Below are 20,217 nucleotides of genomic sequence, written 5' to 3'. Positions count from 1 at the left end.
GGTGCCTGTCAACAAGCACTTCTTGGCATCCTCAATAGTGACTGGATTGGTGTCTGGATATGGGATGGATTCCCAGGAGAGAGAGTCACTGGATGGCCTTTCATTTAGTGTCTGCTCCATACTTTCTTCCTGCATTTCTTTTAGACATGAACAATTCTGGGCTAAAATATTTGGAGATAAGAGGGTGACCCCATTTCTAACCTGGCAGTCATGCCTAACCTTTGGATATGGCCTCTAAGGGTTTTCCCTCCCCTTTGTTGGGTATTTCATCTAATGACACCCTCATTGATTCCTGGGAGCCTCTTGCCTCTCTGGCATCTGGGACGTTCTGATGGCTACCTCAAGTTCCCCATTCCCCATTGCTACAACCCTCTGATCAATTTCCTGATCCTCTGTATCTCATCTATTTCTCCTCCAATATCTGATCCTGGCCCCCTTGTTCCTCCTCTCTTCCTCCCAAGTCCCTCCCACACTCTACCTCCAGTGAGTATTTTGTTCCCTCTTCTAAAAAGGACTGAAGCATCTGTACTTAGGTCTTCCTTCTTGTGCTTCATATGATCTGTGAGTAGTATCATGTGTATTCCGAGCTTTTAGCCTAATATCCACTATCAGTGAGTGCATACCATGTGTGTTCTTTTGTGACTGGATTATCTCACTCAGGATGATATTTTCTAGTTCCATTCATCTGCCTGAAAATTTCATGAAGTCATATTTTTTAATAGCCGTGCAGTACTCCATTGTATAAATGTATCACATTTTCTGTTTTCATTCCTCTGTTGAGGAACATCTGGTTTGTTTCCAGATTCTGGCTATTATAATTATGGCTGCTATGAACATAGTGGAGCATGTGTCCTTCTTGTATGTTGGAATATCATTTGGGTAAATGCCCAGGAGTTGTTTTTTTTTTTTTAAAACTTAAAAAGATATATTCGCACTGTACATCAGTAATTTAAGGTTTCTGGAACTAGGAGAAAAAAAATCTTGACAACAAACTGCTGGATGGCTGGAACGATTGCTCAATGACTGAGAATTTGCCTCTCTTACAGAGAATTCCAGTTTGGCCAGCAGGGGAAGGATACCTGTCAGATGCCCTCTTCGCTTCTGCAGACACATGTATGGATGTTTACAGACACATACTCAGATACTTTCTTTTTTTCTTTTTTTTTTCTTATACCTCACACCTCCATAGAACATATCTCCCCTCTCTTTATCTTTTATAAGCACATCCCCGGGAAGCCCCTATGTTCTTGGGATTCTTTTTTTTTTTTAATTTATTGATATATTTATTTACATTTCAAATGATTTCCCCTTTTCTGGACCCCCACTCCCTGAAAGTCCTATCAGTCCCCTTCCCTCCCCCTGTTTTCCCACCCAACCCTTCCCACTTCCCTGTTCTGATTTTGTTCTATACTGCTTCACTGAGTCCTTCCAGAACAAGGGGCCACTCCTCCGTTCTTCTTGTACCTCATTTGATGTGTGGATTATGTTTTGGGTATTCCAGTTTTCTAGGTTAATATCCACTTATTAGTGAGTGCATACCATGATTCATCTTTTGAGTCTGGGTTACCTCACTTAGTATGATGTTCTCCAGCTCCATCCATTTGCCTAAGAATTTCGTGAATTCATTGTTTCTAATGGCTGAATAGTACTCCATTGTGTAGATATACCACATTTTTTGCATCCATTCTTCTATTGAGGAATACCTGGGTTTGTTCCAACTTCTGGCAATTATAAATAGGGCTGCTATGAACATAGTAGAACATGTATCCTTATTACATGCTGGGGAATCTTTTGGGTATAAGCCCAGGAGTGGTATAGCAGGATCTTCTGGAAGTGAAGTGCCCAATTTTCGGAGGAACCCTCAGACTGATTTAAAGAGTGGTTGTACCAATTTGCAACCCCACCAGCAGTGGAGGAGTGTTCCTCTTTCTGCATACCCTCTCCAACACCTGCTGTCTCCTGAATTTTTAATCTTAGCCATTCTGACTGGTGTAAGATGAAATCTCAGGGTTGTTTTGATTTGCATTTCCCTAATGACTAATGAAGTTGAGCATTTTTTAAGATGCTTCTCTACCATCTGAAGTTCTTCACGTGAGAATTCTTTGTTTAACTCTGTACCCCATTTTTTAATAGGGTTGTTTGGTTTTCTGGATTCTAACTTCTTGAGTTCTTTATATATATTGGATATTAGCCCTCTATCTGATGTAGGATTGGTGAAGATCTTTTCCCAATTTGTTGGTTGCCGATTTGTCCTCTTGATGGTGTCCTTTGCCTTACAGAAACTTTGTAATTTTATGAGGTCCCATTTGTCAATTCTTGCTCTTAGAGCATACGCTATTGGTGTTCTGTTCAGAAACTTTCTCCCTGTACTGATGTCCCCAAGGGTCTTCCCCAGTTTCTTTTCTATTAGCTTCAGAGTGTCTGGCTTTATGTGGAGGTCCTTGATCCATTTGGATTTGAGCTTAGTACAAGGAGACAAGGATGGATCAATTCACATTCTTCTGCATGCTGACCTCCAGTTGAACCAGCACCATTTGTTGAAAAGGCTCTCTTTTTTCCATTGGATGTTTTCAGCTCCTTTGTCGAGGATCACGTGCCCATAGGTGTGTGGGTTAATTTCTGGATCTTCAATCCTGTTCCATTGATCCTCCTGCCTGTCACTGTACCAATACCATGCAATTTTTAACACTATTGCTCTGTAGTATTGCTTGAGGTCAGGGATACTGATTCCCCCAGACTTTCTTTTGTTGCTGAGAATAGTTTTAGCTATCCTGGGTTTTTTGTTGTTCCAGATGAATTTGATAATTGATCTTTCTAACTCTGTGAAGAATTGAATTGGGATTTTGATGGGTATTGCATTGAATCTGTATATTGCTTTTGGCAAAATGGCCATTTTAACTATATTGATCCTGCCAATCCATGAGCATGGGAGGTTTTCCCATTTTTTGAGGTCTTCTTCCATTTCCTTCTTCAGAGTTTTGAAGTTCTTGTCATACAGATCTTTCACATGTTTGATAAGAGTCACCCCAAGATACTTTATACTGGTTATGGCTATTGTGAGGGGTGTCATTTCCCTAATTTCTGTCTCAGCCTGCTTATCCTTTGAGTATAGGAAGGCCACTGATTTGCTTGAGTTGATTTTATAACCTGCCACTTTGCTGAAGTTGTTTATCAGCTGTAGGAGTTCTCTAGTGGAGTTTTTTGGGTCACTTAGGTAGACTATCATGTCATCTGCAAATAATGATATTTTGACTTCTTCCTTTCCAATTTGTCTCCCTTTGACCTCCTTATGTTGTCGAATTGCCCGAACTAGTACCTCAAGTACAGTATTGAAAAGATAAGGAGAAAGGGGGCAGCCCTGTCTAGACCCTGATTTTAGAGGGATTGCTTCCAGTTTCTCTCCATTTAGTTTGATGCTGGCTACTGGTTGGCTGTATATTGCTTTAACGATGTTTAGGTATGGGCCTTGAATTCCTGTTCTTTCCAAGACTTTAAGCATGAAAGGATGCTGAATTTTGTCAAATGCTTTTTCAGCATCCAATGAAATGACCATGTGGTTTTTTTCTTTGAGTTTGTTTATGTAGTGGATTGCATTGATGGATTTCCTTATATTGAACCAACCCTGCATCTCTGGGATAAAACCTACTTGATCATGGTGGATGATCGTTTTGATGTGTTCTTGGATTCGGTTGGCAAGAATTTTATTGAGTATTTTTGCATCGATGTTCATAAGGGAGATTGGTCTGAACTTTTCTTTCTTTGTTGGATCTTTGTGTGGTTTTGGTATCAGAGTAATTGTGGCTTCGTAGAAGGAATTGGGTAGGGTTCCTTCCGTTTCTATTTTGTGGAATAGTTTGAAGAGTATTGGTGTTAGGTCTTCTTTGAAGGTCTGATAGAATTCTGCACTGAAACCATCTGGTCCTGTGCTTTTTTTTTTTTTGGTTGAAGGACTTTCTATGACCCCTTCTATTTCTCTAGGGGTTATGGGACTGTTTAGATGATCTGTTTGGTCCTGATTTAATTTTGGTATTTGGTATCTGTCTAGGAAATTGTCCATTTCCTCCAGATTCTCCAGTTGTGGTGAGTATAGGCTTTTGTAGTAGGATCTGATGATTTTTTGGATTTCCTCAGTTTCTGTTGTAATATCTCCCTTTTCATTTCTAAGTTTGTTGATTTGGATACTTTCTCTGTGCCCTTTGGTCAGTCTGGCTAAGGGTTTATCTATCTTTTTGATTTTGTCAAAGAACCAGCTCCTGGACTCGTTGATTCTTTGTATGGTTCTCTTTGTTTCCACTTGATTGATTTCAGCCCTGAGTTTGATTATTTCCTGTCTTCTACTTCTCCTGGGTGAAATAGCTTCTTTTTGTTCCAGGGATTTCAGGTGTGTCACTAAGTTGCTAGTATATGCTCTCTCCATTTTCTTTTTGGAGGCACTCAGGGCTATGAGTTTTCTTCTTAGCACTGCTTTCATTCTGTCCCTAAAGATTTGGGTATGTTGTGCCTTCATTTTCGTTAAATTCTAAAAAGTCTCTGATTTCTTTCTTTATTTCTTCTTTGGACAAGGTGTCATTGAGTAGAGTATTGTTCAGCCTCCATGTGTATGTGGGCTTTCTGTTGTTTTTGTTACTATTGAAAACCACTCTTACACCATAGTGATCTGATAGGAGGCGTGGGATTAGTTCGATCTTCTTGTATTTGTTGAGGTCTTTCTTGTGACCAATTATATGGTCGATTTTGGAGAAGGTACCATGAGGTGCTGAGAAGAAAGTATATTCTTTTGCTTTAGGGTTCTATATGTTCTCTAAATATCCGTCAAATCCAATTTGTCTAAAGTTTCAATTAGTTTTACTGTGTCCCTGTTTAGTTTCTGTTTTCCTGATCGGTCCATTGAGGAGAGTGGAGTGTTGAAGTCCCCCACAATTATTGTGTTAGGTGCAATGTGTGCTTTGAGCTTTAGTAAAGTTTCTTTTACGAATGAGGGTACCCTTGCATTTGAAGCATAGATGTTCAGAATTGAAAGTTCTTCTTCGTGTATTTTTCCTTTGACCAGCAAGAAGTGTCCTTCCTTGTCTCTTTTGATGACTTTACGTTGAAAGTCGATTTTATCTGATATTAGAATGGCTACTCCGACTCATTTCTTGAGACCATTGGCTTGTAAAATTGTCTTCCAGCCTTTTTCTCTAAGGTAGTTTTTGTCTTTGACACTGAGGTGTAGTTCCTGTTTGCAGCAAAATGTAGGGTCCTGTTTCCTTATCCAGTCTGTTAGTCAATGTCTTTTTATTGGGGAATTGAGTCCATTGATGTTAAGAGATATTAAGTCATAGTGATTAATACTTCCTGTCATTTTGATGTTGTTTTTATATTTGAGTGATTATCTTCTTTTGGGTTCAATGAAAGAAGGTTACTATCTTACTTTTTCCAGGGTGTAGTTTCCCTCCTTGTATTGGGGTTTTCCTCCTATTATTCTTTGTAGAGCTGGGTTTGTGGAAAGATATTGTATAAATTTGGTTTTGTCATGGAATATCTTGGTTTCTCCATCTATGGTGATTGAGAGTTTTGATGGGTATAGTAGTCTTCGCTGACATTTGTGTTCTCTTAGAGTCTGCATGAGATCTGCCCAGGATCTTCTAACTTTCATGGTCTCTGGTGAGAAGTCTGTTATGATTCTGTCTTCCTTTACATGTTACTTGACCTTTTTCTCTTACTGCCTTTAATATTATTCTTTGTTTAGTACATTTGGGGTTTTGATTATTAATTGACGGGACGTATTTCTGTGTAGGTCCAGTCTGTTTGGAGTTCTGTAGGCTTCTTGCATATTCATGTGCATCTCTCTCTTTAGGTTAGAGAAGTTTTCTTCCATAATTTTGTTGAAGATATTTGCTGGCCCTTTCATTTGTAAATCTTCACTCTCATCTATACCCATAATCCTTAGGTTTGGTCTTCTCATTGTGTCCTGGATTTCCTGGATGTTCTGGGATACAAGCTTTTTGCATTTTGCATTTTCTTTGACTGTTGAGTCAATGGTTTCTATGGTATCTTTGGCATCTGAGATTCTTTCTTCCATCTCTGTATTCTGTTGTTGATATTTGCATCTATGGCCCCTGATTTCTTCCCTAGGTTTTCTTTCTCCAACGTTGTCTTGCTTTGTGATTTCTTAGTTGTTTCTACTTCTGCTTTTTCTTTTTTTCTTCTTTTTTCTTTCTTTGTTTATATCTTCTGTTTTTCTTTCTTCAGTTGGGGAAACAAAATATTCCCTCAGATTGGTGAGGACTATCGAACTGGACATGTGTTTTCCCTTTGGTAAATCAAATTGCCATATACCATTTAGTGTATTGTACATACACATGTATGTTTTCTGCACATAATTTACTCTAAAACTCAGGTTGAATTTATATTAGTTAAAATTACTTTCTTCCCATACTTTCAATACTCAGAAAAAGAATGCATGTAGCACACAGCTCTTCAAATATCAAATATGTGTCAGTTGAAATCTCTAGATACTAATATCCAAATTGTCATGAGTTCTTGCCACTCCTCACATTCCTTGCTCATGATAATTTCAATGTGTTTCTGTATAGTTTCTGTTTCCCTGATCTGTCCATTCATGACAGTGTGGTATTGATGTCCCCCACTATTGTTGTGTGAGGGGCAATGTGTGCTTTGAGTTTTAGTAAGTTTTTCTGACTTTGGGTGCTCTTGCATTTGGAGCACAAATGTTCAGTATTAAGATTCCTTCTTAAAAAAAAAAGAGTCCTTCTTTATAGACTTTTTCTTTGATGAGTATGAAGTGTCCTTCTTTACCTTTTTTATAACTTGGGTTAAAAGTCGATTTTGTTCAATACACTAATGGCTACTACATGTTGTTTCTTGGGATGATTTTCTTGGAAAATTATTCTCCAGCCCTTTACTCTAAGGTTGTGTCTGTCTTTGACACTGAGGTACATTTCTTGTATTTGGCAAAGCACTAGGTCCTTTTTACATATCCAGTCTGTTAGTTTATATCTTTTAATAGGGGAATTGAGCCCATTGACGTTAAGAGATATTACATAATAGTAATTGATGCTTCCTGTTATTTTTGTTGTTAGAGGTGGAATTATGCTTGTGCAGCTGTCCTCTTTTGGGCTTGTTGAAAGAAGATTACTTTCTTGCTTTTTCTAGGGTGTAGTTTCCCTCATGCTGCAGTTTTCCATCTATTATCCTTTGTAGCACTGGATTTGTGGAAAGATATTGTGTGGATTTGGTTTTGTCAACGAATAACTTGATTTCTCCATCTCTGTTAATTGAGTGTTTTGCTGGGTATAGCAGCCTAGGCTGGCATTTGTGATTTCTTAGAGTCAATTTGACATGTACCCAGGATCTTCCAGCTTTCATAGACTCTGGTGAGAAGTCTAGTGTAATTCTGATAAGCCTGTCTTTATATGTTACTTGACCTTTTTCCCTTACTCCTTTTAATATTCTTTCTTATTTTTTGTGCATGTGCTGTTTTGAATATTATATGACAGGAGGAATTCCTTTTTTGGTCCAATCTATTTGGATTTCTGTAGGCTTCTTGTATGTATATAGGCATCTTTAGATTAGGGAAGTTTTCTTCTATAATTTTGTTGAAGATATTTCCCAGCCCTCTAAGTTGGGAATATTCACTCTCTTCTATATCTATTAACCTTGGTCTTCTCATTGTGTCCTAAATTTCCAGGATATTTTGGGTTAGGAGCTTTTTGCCTTTTGCATTTTCTTTGACCGTTATGCCAATGTTTTCTATGGTATCTTCTGCACCTGAGATTCTTTCTTCTTTCTCTTGTATTCTGTTGCTGATGCTTGCATCTATGTCTCTTGTATTCTATTGGTGATGCTTGCATCTATGTCTCCTGATCTGTTTCCTAGGTATTCTATATCCAGGGTTATCTCCCTTTGCAATTTCTTTATTGTTTCTATTTCCATTTTTTAGATCCTGGATGATTTTGTTCAGTTCCTTCACCTGTTAGGTTTGGTTTTCCTGTAATTCTTTAAGGGATTTTTGTGTTTCGTCTTTAAGTGCTTCTAGCTGTTTACCCGTGTTTTCCTGTATTTCTTCAAGGGAGTTATCTATGTCCTTCTTAAAAATCCTCTATCATCATCATGAAATGTGATTTTAAATTGCTTTTCTGCTCTGTTGGGCTATCCAGAGCTCATTGTTATGGGAGAACTGGGTTCTAATAATGCTAAGAAACCTTGGTTTCTGTTGCTTATGTACCTCTGAGCAGTAGTGGTGGTCTTACTTGGGAAGTCAGGTCTCTCGTGAAGGTTTTTGGGGTTGCGCAGGATCAACTCAGGGCATAGATGGAAACCGGAAGTATCCTCACTCATGATATTACAACAATAACTGATTTTTAGCAACTTTTAAAGGAATCTTATATAATTCTCCTTTCACATTAAATACACACATATTGATAATAATTATTATGCACTGTTGAGGAAATACTATTTAAAATTAATGTAAACTTTTGGTTGGGTTTTTTTTGGAGTTACTTTTTATTTTGCTTTTAATATCTTAAGTGAATCATAACAAAATTAGTTTTATAGAAAATTTAGAAATTTTAGATAGAATGATAACACAGGGATAGATTTCAGATCTACTGTAGATAATATCTGGACAAGGCATTTAAGGAGGAGAGGATTACCGATAAGAGAAGGGTGAGTCTGATATGCACTTCAAACTTCAGGGATATTAGTGTGTGTGAATCAAATGACTTTTTAAAGACTGGTCCTGAAAAAAAGATAATTGATTTTCAAAATCAAAGTTGTACCCAATTACAAAAGGCCATTGTATTCACAGAATCCAATTTCCCAGCTCAAGATTCAGTGTCACCATTATGAAAAGGAACTCTGTGACTTGAAACTTGCAAAGGTCTCATTCAGTCACTGTTGCTGCCAGCAACAACAACAGCAAACTCTGGGAAACCAGGCCTTCAACAGCTCTCACCTTGAGAGTTCACTGACCTTACAGTTTACCTCTGAACCACCCCCTTCTTCACACAAGGCTGATCAACTGGTTCTCATCCTGGCCGAACATCTGGGGTTGTCTAGACGGAACCAGCATTCCAGAAAAGCTGTTGGAAGCCACAGTCAACATCCATCCCAGATGACCTTTCCTCCTTCTGTGCTTTTAGCATCCCTCTCAGCACCTCCCTACTTCCTCTTACTGAGTATTCAAAACCAGGCATTTTGCTTTTCATTAAAGAGGCTTTGACAAGACACCCCCTTTTGCTTGGCCTTGCTCCCTTTTCCCACCTGTATCTCTCTTTCAGGCTTGGATTTCCCTTGGGTCCCTGAATAACTAGGTCCCGGGACAAGTGGCACCCCATGTGGGGCTCGAGGTATGAACCTTCGGCCACTGCGGCAAAGAAGTCATTTGGAGGAAGCACTCTCACTGCTTGTGAGAGAATAAGCATAAGAAATAGGCCATTGTTTAAAGAAGTGTTCTTCATTAGAGACCTGAAAACTTCTCTCAGGGAAAGGGGAGTTCAAGTTAAAAAGAAGGATTTGATAAAATTTTTTATCAATTATAGATCAGACATGCCCCTGGTTCATCATAGATGGACCAGAGATTCACTATAAAAAATTGCAAAAAGTGGGTCAAGAACTAAATGAAAAAGTGACCAGGAAGGGCCCTGACACTGTTTCTGCCACCTTTTTTTTTCTTACTGTGGGGTCATTTGTGATGTAATACAGAGTATGAATGAAGACCCTGATAGACAGCAGCTTTTGTTGGTCGCTGAATATTGCCTCCGCCCTTTGTCTTGGGCAGCTTCAATGACCTCGCTTTCCCCTAAAAAGTATTCTTCGAAACCTTCCTTGGTCATTATAGACATGTCTGAGTCCCCGCCATCTGCTCCTGTGACTTCTCTTTATCCTCTGCTCCCGAGGGATCCATCCCCCTCTGATATGCCATTAATTAATCCAGTCTTTTAAGAGACCCCACGATAAAGAGCCTTTAGGTCTCGAGAATATGGCCACCATGGAGGAGGAGGAGGTGGCTTGTTACCATAATTCCAACCGACTGCCACTTGCTCTAGCCCCTCCACGTGGTCGTGGCCAGTCTCTACTTATCTATACTCTCTCTCTGCCTTTCTGTCTCCACTAACCCATTAACTTTCATCATCTGTTCTGAATAAACTTTATTCTATACCATGTCTATGTGTGTGTTCACCTAGGCAACCCTCTTCCCCCTTGTTAAATCTTAAACAAGAGAAAAATCAGGTTTCAGAAAAGCAGTTTTTCCATGTGTAAGATGTGGTATCAAAAAAAAAAAATGGTTGAAAGCTATTTCAAAACTCTCCTGGAGAGGAGAGAAAAATGGGAGATGTCCTGTTTCCTCTCTGAAACCTACTGGAGATCTCCTTAGTTCTGGTTAAGATATTTGGACCTCTTTGGGACATCAGGTTCCTTCTCTGTCTGTTGTCTGTCTTTGGTGCACCAAAACCTGTCCATATATGTGTCAATTTATGTTGTCTATTGTTTTGATTGACTGAATGATCGTTGTTTTTATGTTTTATATTAAAAAGAAAAAAATGGTAAAAAAGTTTTATCTGCTGGCAGTCCTGCCATTCTGCAGTTTACAGAGGAAGCTAATTTAAGGTGCCTCTCATTCTTAAGTAGGAGTCAAACACAGCTGGAGAAAAAGCCACTTTTAAAAAAAGCCACCAGCCTCAAGGTTTGGAAAAACTTTGGTTTAACTTATGAAACTCGTGTAATCGCTTTATTCTTGTTTTTAATTGGTTTTAATGGTATAAGGCTTTACATATCTTGACTATAGAGTTATAAATTAATTGGTTATGATTTAAAAGGTATAGTGCTATTAAGAAAAGGTTTGTTTAAAACTGGTGATTCAGTGTCAGAGCTGTCTTAACTAACTACATGTGGCATGATGCAACCCAGGAAATACAGGCTTCTAAGATGCTTCTAAATTGGCATGGTGTTTTGTGCAAATCTTGGCCTGGAGATTGGACTTATAAGAAATACGATTTAAAGTAATGTCTCTTTAATAAGTCACATTGTCATACACTTGAACATAAGAACTGGCAGACAAACCTTGTGCTATAAAAATAAAGCATTTGCCATTGACTTTAAAGAAAATAGATTGTTTAAAAATGGAATTTGCTTCCCAAGTTGTAGTTGTGCTCTGATATTGCAAGAAAAATTGAGTGACATTAAAAATTGCCAGTGTGTCATTGGCTGCAGTTTTCAGTTTGCAGTCTGGTTAAAGGTTCACGATTCTTAACATATTTTGTAATTAAGATAATTTTAGGAGTGATACAGCTGTGGCCATTATAGGCCTATTGCTACTTTTCCACAAGTTTATTGACTACAATGGTAGAAGCAAAATTTAACCCTCCAAGATTAAAAAGGAGATCTCAATGGAAATTTATTTGATATCAAACAGGCTCCTTTGACTACTATGAAACTACAGTAGAATTTTTCTGGGAATCCTGAAATTGCAGGTTCCTTTTGTTATTCAATCCTCAAAATGTCCTTGCAGTACAGGTGGGTTTGGGTCTGGTCTTAGATAAAGGCTAAGATTCGAAGGTGGTTATGTTTGAAGAACTGCAAGTAAAGTCCTTGCCAAGGACTCAAGGTGGGTCCTTGGGGACAAAAAAAAAAAAAAAAAAAAAAAAAAAAATAGAGCTGCCTCAGGGGAAGCTAGTGAGGAAGCTTGTGAGAAATTGTTTCTGCCTTACAGGCTCCACCTAGGGAGTGTTTGACTACAAAAGACATTCTTGACCAACCTATCCAGGTGTGGTTTAAAATGCAGTTTAAATCTATGAAAGGTCAATAAGGCTATGTAGAACTTATAAAGGCATTGAAATTTGGCCTGTTTACTCCATACAAAATGACTATAGTGGAGTACTATTCAGCCATTAGAAACAATGAATTCATGAAATTCTTAGGCAAATGGATGGAGCTAGAGAACATCATACTAAGTGAGGTAACCCAGACTCAAAAGGTGAATCATGGTATGCACTCACTAATAAGTGGATATTAACCTAGAAAACTGGAATACCCAAAACATAATCCACACATCAAATGAGGTACAAGAAGAAAGGAGGAATGGCCTCTGGTTCTGGAAAGACTCAGTAAAGCAGTATTCTGCAAAACCAGAACGGGGAAGTGGGAAGGGGTGGGTGGGAGAACAGGGGAAGAGAAGGGAGCTTACGGGACTTTCAGGGAGTGGGGGGCTAGAAAAGGGAAGATGATTTGAAATGTAAATAAATTATATCGAATTAAAAAAATTTAAAATAAAATAAAATAAATTACTATAGATTTAAAGAGTTGGTTTTTGCTTTACATTCTGATAATTATAAAAGCATTTGCTTCTAACTTTAAAGAAGCAATAAAGCAATTTGATTAGAAGATTTTTTTTCCCCCTCAAGGAATGGCTAATAAGCCTTATCTTATGTGAGAAAAAATGTTTTGTCTCTCTTTCAATACAAGAAGCTAGGATCTTAAATATTTCAGTGTATAATGTTCATAGAATGTTGTTACAGGCCTTTGCTCCTAACTATGGACTTTTAGAATTTTTACGTAAATAATTTTTAGAGGTTGTTAGGATATACTAATTGGCTTTATCTTATATTAACCTCACCTTAAGCTTGCCCTGGGAAGACCTAAACCTCTGTTTTCAAGGTAGAAAACATTTGTTCCTGTTTCAAACAGCAATCAAATTGGTTATTACAAAACATTGATGGTTGGTCTATTACATGGCAAGCCTTTTTAGGCAAAATTAATAATTGTTACCTAAAAGATAAATTGTTACAAATTTGCTTCTATACATGTTTTTATATTGTTATAGATTTATACATGCATCCTATAAAAATACATCTACTATGGAAGTAAAGCTCATATAATTAGATCACATGTTGATTCTTTTGAGTGTCCCTTTGCTTCAGCACAGATAATTGAATTGGGTGCTGTAGCTATTCTTTTTAAAATGTTAAAAATCAAAGTTTGCTTGAAATTGTTTCTTTTTTAATGCTACTAATTCTTAACCTTTACAATTATTTATACAAATGCAATTCAAAAAATTAATAAAAAAATACATGTGACCATTAACTGCCTTTCAAGTTTTCTAGTTATAACTGCTTTTACATGTTATTTTTTTATATTGAATGTTCCAAATCAGTTTAAGACAAATATTATAACTGATTATTATATTCAGTCATTTGAGATGTTTTATTAACAATTTGATATTAGTCATGTTACTGAGGTTCCTCATAATTATCAGAGGCAAGCTATTATGGAACAGGCCCATAAAACTTTACAGCAATATTTTTATAATAAAAGAGGGGGAATCACATCTCTATATACCACAAAAAATTTTAAATTTTAATGCCAGGGAACTCTGAGTGTAGAGAAGAGGGCATGTTTATGTTCTTTATACAGGATGCCAAAGGAACATGCTAGCTGCCAGAGTATGCTGATGCTAAGACTTCTCCCTGGCTCTCTACCTTGCTCCGCAGCCTTTTGGGGCCCCTCATGGGTCTTTTGTTGCTTTTGTCATTTGGCTCCTGGACTTTTAACAGATTAACCAGTTTCATTAAATCACAGATTGATTCTGCCTTAAACAAACCAGTTGTAGTCCACTACCATCGGCTAGACATCTGAGGCTCAGCCAAAGACCTCTCTTCTACCGATACGGAGACAGCAACTGTTGGCCTTCATTTCCTCATCCTTGCTGCAGACACGGAGCCTTCTTGGTTCCATAAGCTGTGGAGACGTCAGTGATGGGGTGGGGGGTGACCTCTGGCTCCTAATAGTGGCTGAGGGCCATAAGCTGTGGAGTTGCCAAAGACGGGAATAATGTGGTGTCACGAGCCAGATGGCTGAAGGGTGACTCCATGATGGGATTATTGTGAGTCCACTACCTTGGTGCCCATCACGACCACCAAGGGCCTGATTAAGTCATTGGAGTGGGACGTGATGCCAGGAGTAGGTGCCACTCACATAGACTAAGACAGAGGCCCTGCCCTACTAGGACTTAAAAAGGTCTAGTTACTGCAGTGCTGGAGGTGAGGGCAAGCCACATAGCCTTAAACAGGCTCTCCACCGACCCTCTTTCCATAGCTACCCCCCAACTTTAAGAAAGAAAAAAGGGGGATATGTTGGAGACCAAACTCTGGGAAACCAGACCCTCAACAGCTCTCACCTTGAGAGTTCACTGACCTTGCAGTTTACAGCTGAACCACCCCCTTCTTCACACAAGGCTGATCAACTGGTTCTCATCCTGGCCAAACACCTTGGGTTGTCTAGGCGAAACCAGCCTTCCAGAAAGGCTGCTGGAAGCCACAGCCAGTTTCCATCCCAGATGACCTTTCCTCCTTCTGTGCTTTTAGCATCCCCCTTAGCCCCTCCCTACTTCCTCTTATGGAGTGTTCAAAACCAGGCGTTTTGCTTTTCATTAAAGAGGCTTTGACAAGACACCCCCTTTTGCTTGGCCTCCCTCCCTTTTCCCGCCTGTTTCTCTCTTTTAGGCTTGGGTTCCCCTCGGCTCCCCAAATACTAGGTCCCACAGGTCGGGACAAGCAGCTACTGTGAACTGGTGCCTGGAAGAGAAGCTGAGGTATGGATGGGGAAGTGGCAAAAAGAAATCAGAGCCAGGATAGTTTACTGATCAAGGCCGAAATTTTTAATGTAAGTTAGGCCATATAACAGCTTGGGCAAGCCCCTCCCCCGAGACTCCGGGGAAGTGACCTGGTATTTCCTTGGCTCCACTGTCAGCAGGTGGCCTGCTGGAATCAGGAAACTGCAAGCCTGGCATATCCAGGTGGTGGCTAGCAGTAGCTCTCAGGTGAAAGCAGGAAGCTGTATTGTTCTACTAAGAACAAAGGACAGGAATTTCATGGGCTGAGAACTAATGATTACAGCAAAGATTTGAAAGTGCAGCTCAAATGCTGGGAGAGGGGAACAAGGCACCAGTGCAATGACTTCCTGCCTCCAGCCTAGAAAATGAAACAAGTGCCCAGTAGAATCAAAGGTAACCTGGAATGATGTATTGGAAGAAAAGTTACAGGAAAGGCCAACGAGTAACTTGAAACCAAAGAAAGATGAACTACATGTGGAAACAGGATAAAGTGTTCCAGAACAATAAATTACCAAAAAAAAAAAAAAAAATGTAATTACCAAACCGGTAAACTATAAAAATGAAAAGGAAGAGCATCCTTCCTACACACATTTCCTTGGAATAAAATAAGATAATAAACATGTTGGTTTACATCTCTGCTGACTCCACAGATCTGCACAATTCCCTTCTATACGGGACTACCTTAGTTCAACACTGGGAAGGTTTCTCCTGCCATGATGACTTTTTTCACTCCATTTAACCAATTCTACTAGAAGAAAACAGATGTATGCATGTATTAATGTGAAGCTGTCCAGTCTTGTACAGTTCTTATATTTGTCCTGTGTGGACGTTAATAGACTCTGAAATTAACTCATTAAAAACCCACTCACTGGCAACCTCAATAAAGTGCTTCCATTACTTCTTTTTGAACAGCTCAAGGAAAAAAATAGCACCGACTTTTATAATCAAAGTACCATTTGCCTGCTTTAATGGAATGATGCCATGCTTATCTCTAAAATAAGAATTTTCAAATATGGATAACACCACAAGGAACAAAATGAATGTTATGGGCATTTTATCATATCATTGTACAAATGAAACATTTCATAGCTCATTCTTTAAAAGGAAAACCCTACATATACCAAGCCACCATAACTACATAAAACACAATTTTCTGGGGTCTGGAGTGATTCTACCATAGCCATTGGGTTAGTATTAGCAGTCAGCTTCCAAAGCTGATCTCCATCAGTTTTGGTAAAGGTTTGTTTTGCTATTTGTGTATATGAAAGTATCTGAGAGCAGCAGCGGCGACGGCACCGGTGGCGGCAGTACAGCAGTGGCTGGTCCAGCCGAAGGACCATCAGCAGTGGAACCAAGGTGACACAGGGTCCAGTTAGGCCCTGCGCCCACGACCACTGACTTTCGCTGGCCAACTGGGTGGCAAGCAACTGCGGATTTACGGTGCCTTTCACCACCCAGAAGCCACATCAGAACTCTGCTTCCTACCAGTCACGAGAGACTCGCCTCCATCTTGGATTCAGACTCCAGAGAGATCGGACAGACTGAGGTACACAAACATAGCCCGAGGCCAACATCGCGGGGGGGTCTAAGTCCGACGGGTGTTGGCCTGCACCCAGGCCCGAGGCTGTTCAGGGGGCCATCGAGGTGCCAACCCAGCCAGGAGGTTTTTTTGCCCACGCCAGCACGCACACCGCAGTTTTGCCTACAGGATGCCAGAGAGCTCTAGCAGGCAAAGCCGTAACAGGCATAGCCTGAGGCTAACAAAGCGGGAGTCTAGGCCCCAATAGGCCCTGGACTGACCTCAAGAACTGGGCGGCTTGGTGGGCCATCTGTGTGTCAACCCGCCCAGGAGGTTGTTAGCCCAGCAGACTCTCCCGGCACTTTCAGGGAGTGCGAGTGCACATGCCGCCATAGCCACCTGACAGACCCAATTAACAGTCATAGCCCGAGGGGAACTTTGCTCGGACCTTGGCTTCCCAGGCTCCTACCTGGACCCAGGGCCTGAGCAGCCAGGCTAGCCTTTTGTGCACCAACCCGGTTGGGAGATCGGCTGCCCAGCAGAGTGATCAGCAGGCAGAAAAGGTCCCAGCAGCATACACCATCAGCACTCCCTGAAGGTGCAAACGGGCTCCATCTGGTTCACAGACACAATCTGGGGCAAAGCACACTAGCGCTGCAAGGGCACCCAAGAGGAAGACAGCATATCAGCAGTCAGCTACAGGGGTAACCCAGCCATATAGGGTTGCAGTAATAGCCCCAGAGCACCTCAGGAGGCCCAAACACCAGCCAGGGACAAGACTAACTAACTCCAAAGAACAAGATGGCAAAGGGAAAACGCAGGAACGCTACTAACAGAAATCTAGGCAATATGGCAGCATCTGAACCAAACTCTCCAACATCAGCAAGTCCTGGTTATGCCAACACACCAGAGAAACAAGATTTGGATTTAAAATCACTGATCATGATGCTGCTAGAAGAACACAAAAAAGACATAAATGAATCTCTTAAAGAAATACAGGGGAACATGAATAAGCTAGAAACTCGTATAATGGAAACAGAAAAATCACTTAAAGAAATGCAGGAGAATAAGGCTCAAGAGACAGAAGCCAATAAAGAAGAAACACAAAAAAAAAACTTAAAGAAATCCAGGAGAACTTGAGTCAAGAGGCAGAAGTCATGAAAGAGGAAACACAGAAATCTCTTAAAGAATTACAGGAAAACACAGACAAACAAATGATGGAACTGAGCATAACCATCCTGGATCTAAAAACAGAAGTAGAAACAACTAAGAAATCACAAAGGGAGACAACTTTGGAGATAGAAAACCTTGTGAAGAAATCAGGGGCCATAGATGCAAATATCAACAACAGAATACAAGAGATGAAAGAAAGAATCTCAGATGCCAAAGATAGCATAGAAACCATTGACTCAACAGTCAAAGAAAATCCAAAATGCAAAAAGCTTGTATCCCAGAACATCCAGGAAATCCAGGACACAATGAGAAGACCAAACCTAAGGATTATAGGTATAGATGAGAATGAAGATTTACAACAGAAAGGGCCAGCAAATATCTTCAACAAAATTATGGAAGAAAACTTTCCCAACTTAAAGAGAGAGATGCCCATGAATATACAAGAAGCCTACAGAACTCCAAACAGATTGGACCTGAGCAGAAATACCTCCCGTCACATAATAATCAAAACCCCAACTATACTAAACAAAGAAAGAATATTAAAGGCAGTAAGAGAGAAAGGCCAAGTAACATATAAAGGAAGACCTATCAGAATTACACCAGACTTTTCACCAGAGACCATGAAAGCTAGAAGATCCTGGGCAGATCTCATGCAGACTCTAAGAGAACACAAATGTCAGCCAAGACTACTATACCCACCAAAACTCTCAATCACAATAGATGGAGAAACCAAGATATTCCATGACAAAACCAAATTTACACAATATCTTCCTACAAACCCAGCTCTATAAAGAATAATAGTAGGAAAACTCCAATCCAAGGAGGCAAACGACACCCTGGAAGAAGTAAGATAGTTACCTTCTTTCATCAAACCCAAAAGAAGATAACCACTCAAATATAAAAATAACATCGAAAATGACAGGAAGTAATAATCACTACTCCTTATTATCTCTTAATGTCAATGGACTTGACTCCCCAATAAAAAGACATAGACTAACAGACTGGATAAGGAAACAAGACCCTACATTTTGCTGCATACAGGAAACACACCTCATTGTCAAAGACAAAAACCACCTTAGAGTAAAAGGCTGGAAGACAATTTTACAAGCCTATGGTCTCAGGAAACAAGCCGGAGTAGCCATTCTAATATCAGATAGAATTGATTTTCAACCTAAAGTCATCAAAAGAGATACAGAAGGGCACTTCTTGCTGGTCAAAGGAAAAATCCACCAAGAAGAACTTTCAATTCTGAACATCTATGCGCCAAATGCACCCTCATTCGTAAAAGAAATTTTACTAAAGCTCAAAGCACACATTTCACCCAACACAATTATTGTGTGTGACTTCAACACTCCACTCTCCTCAATGGACCGATCAGGAAAACAGAAACTAAACAGGGACACAATAAAACTAATTGAAGCTTTGGACCAATTGGACTTGACTGATATTTATAGAGCATTCCACCCTAAAACAAAAGAATATACCTTTTTCTTAGCACCTCATGGTACCTTCTCCAAAATCGACCATATAATTGGTCACAAGACAGTCCTCAACAAATATAAAAAGATCGAACTAATTCAATGCCTCCTATCGGACCACTATGGTATAAGAGTGGTCTTCAATGGCAACAAAAACGACAGAAAGCCCACATACACATGGAGGCTGAACAATAATCCACTCATTGACACCTTGGCCAAAGAAGAAATAAAGAAAGAAATCAGAGATTTTTAAGAATTTAATGAAAATGAAGGCAAAACATACTCAAATCTTTGGGACACAATGAAAGCAGTGCTAAGAGGAAAACTCATAGCCCTGAGTGTCTCCAAAAAGAAAATGGAGAGTGCATACATTAGCAGCTTAAGGACACACCTGAAAGCCCTGGAACAAAAAGAAGCTAATTCACCCAGGAGGAGTCAAAGAAAGGAAATCATCAAACTCAGGGCTGAAATCAGTCAAGTGGAAACAAAGAGAACCATACAAAGAATCAATGAATCCAGAAGCTGTTTTTTTGAGAAAATCAACAAGATAGATAGACCCTTAGCCAGACTGACCAAAGGGCAGAGAGAAAGTATCCAAATTAACAAAATTAGAAATGCAAAGGGGGATATAACAACAGAAACTTAGGAAATTAAAAAAATCATCAGATCCTACTACAAAAGTCTATACTCAACACAACTGGAAAATCTGGAGGAAATGGACAATTTCCTAGACAGATACCAAGTACCAAAATTAAATCAGGACCAAATAGATCATCTAAACAGTCCCATAACCCCTAAAGAAATAGAAGGGGGTCATGGAAAAACTTCCAACCAGAAAAAGCCCAGGACCAGATGGCTTCAGTGTAGAATTCTATCAGACCTTCAAAGAAGACCTAACACTAATACTCTTCAAACTATTCCACAAAATAGAAACAGAAGAAACACTACTGAATTCCTTCTATGAAGCAACAATTACGCTGATACCAAAACCATACAAAGATCCAAAACAGAAAGAGAACTTCAGACCAATTTCCCTTATGAATATCGATGCAAAAATACTCAATAAAATTCTTGCCAACCGAATCCAAGAACACATCAAAACGATCATCCACCATGATCAAGTAGGCTTTATCCCAGGGATGCAGGGTTGGTTCAATATACAGAAATCCATCAATGTAATCCACTACATAAACAAACTCTAAGAAAAAAACCACATGGTCATTTCATTGGATGCTGAAAAAGCATTTGACAAAATTCAGCATCGTTTTATGCTTAAAGTCTTGGAAAGAACAGGAATTCAAGGCCCATACCTAAACATAGTAAAAGCAATATACAGCAAACCGGTAGCCACCATCAAACTAAATGGAGAGAAAGTTGAAGCAATCCCACTAAAATCAGGGATTAGACAGGGCTGCCCACTTTCTCCTTATCTT

This window comes from Apodemus sylvaticus, chromosome 8 (genome assembly GCF_947179515.1).
Source record: "Apodemus sylvaticus chromosome 8, mApoSyl1.1, whole genome shotgun sequence".
NCBI classification, from domain to species: Eukaryota; Metazoa; Chordata; class Mammalia; order Rodentia; family Muridae; genus Apodemus; species Apodemus sylvaticus.
Note: the sequence above shows the minus strand (reverse complement) of the source record.